Source organism: Macaca mulatta, chromosome 7, assembly GCF_049350105.2.
Source record: "Macaca mulatta isolate MMU2019108-1 chromosome 7, T2T-MMU8v2.0, whole genome shotgun sequence".
NCBI classification, from domain to species: domain Eukaryota; kingdom Metazoa; phylum Chordata; class Mammalia; order Primates; family Cercopithecidae; genus Macaca; species Macaca mulatta.
This window is the reverse complement of record NC_133412.1, coordinates 174,632,301-174,634,169: the sequence shown is the minus strand read 5'-3', so window position 1 is coordinate 174,634,169 and position 1,869 is coordinate 174,632,301.

The window sequence follows — 1,869 nt, the reverse complement described above, 5'->3', positions numbered from 1 at the left end:
ACCCCTGCTGAAAGCCCTTTGCGGTCTGCCTAGGCTCCCCTCACTCTGCTCTTCCCCTTTCTCTCCATCCTCCAATGACGATCCTCACGGACGCTCTGCCCTCCCAACCTTTTCGACACCGCCCTTCTCTCCTGGACTGGCTCCTCATCCTGGAAGATGTGGCAGAACTACCGCCTCACCCCACTCTCTCTCGGTGTCCTCCCCCCCAGGTCAGCTGCACTCTTCAGCTGTGTTCTTGCCTCTGTGACTCACAATCGTCACATTTAGTTATTATCGTGCATTACTGTGTGCCCATCTGCCCCACTAGAAGGTAATGGCGTTGTGTCACTCACGACCATGTGCCTGCAGCCCAGCTCAGAGCTTGGCGGAGACTGGGCATCCGTGAATGCACATGGATTGGGGTGACGGAGCGCTTGCCCATCACCAACAGGAGGGGGCTGCACGACTTCTGCTTCCTGACAAGATGGTGAACAATTGTGGGCTGCTGGCCCCCTGCTCTGGACCACACCTGGTGATGCCGAGGAAGAGGGAGGGAGAGAGGGAGACAGGCCTGGCCAGCCTTATGAAGTCTCTGAGGCAACTGAAGGTGGTTGGGTCCTGCTACACGGGAAAATGTCACTCAGAGCAGAAGAGACTTAAAGCCAGTAGGATGCTAGAACACAGAGGTAAAGGAGAGCAATTTAATTTAGTAAAACGTACAGTTACCTAAACAGGCATGCATTAGTCAGGGTTCTCTAGAAGGATAGGACTCATAGGATAGACAAATATATGAAGGGGAGTTTATTAGGAGAATTGACTCACAATCACAAGGTGAAGTCCCACAATAGGCCGTCTGCAAGGTAAGGAGCAAAGAAGCCAATCCAAGTCCCAAAACCACAAAAGTAGGGAAGCCAACAGTGCAGCCTTTGGTCTGTGGCTGAAAGTCCAAGAGCCCCTGGTAGGTCTGAGAGCCCCTAGTGAGTCCAAGAGTCCAAAAGCCAAAGAGCTTGGGAGTCCGATGTTTGAGGGCAGAATGGGAGAAAGATGAAGGCTGGAAGACTAAGCCAGTCTAGTCTTTCCACGTTCCATTAGCAAATGATTAGATGGTGCCTACCCAGACTGAGGGTGGTCTGCCTCCCCAGTCCATTGACTCAAATGTTATCTCCTTTGGCAGTACCCTTGTATACACACCCAGGAACAATACTTTGCATCCTTCAATCCAATCAAGTTGATACTCAATATTAACATTTCGAGGCAGGAACGGAACCAAAACAAAGCCAAAACACAAACTTGTAAGAGTCTCAAACGAAAACTCTGAATGATACCCATGTGATTTCAGGAGGAGCTGTGGAGTGAAACTGGGGTAATGAGCTAAGCTTAATTTGAGGTCATAATAACGTAACTACACTGTTATTGAAACAAAAATAGAATGCATACATTTCTATCAGCGAAAAACAATTCCATCTTTCTAACGCAAGGTGGGAAAAGAAGAGAGAAAACAAAATCAAAGTGAAATAGAAGAAAAAATGGAATAAAACAGCTGAAATAAAACTAATTATGACAGTAATTACAGTGAGTGTAAATTGGTTGAATCAATTAAAAGAAGGAGACTTTTGCATTGGATTTTTAAAAAAGAGTTTCAACAATAAATTGTTTCCAAGAGATGTGCTTAAAATAAAAGAATGTCTAAAGGTTGAAAATAAAGAGACAAAAATATATATTGCAGGCATACAGGAATCAAAATAAATCTAAGGTAACAATTTTTTAAAGGTCTTCCAAAATAGATTTTAAACTTGAAAATATAATGTTGGTCAAAAAAGAGATACTATATAGTAGTGGAAGAGAACGGTAAATATGAAAAGACATTAGAGGGCCGGGTGCGGTGGCTCA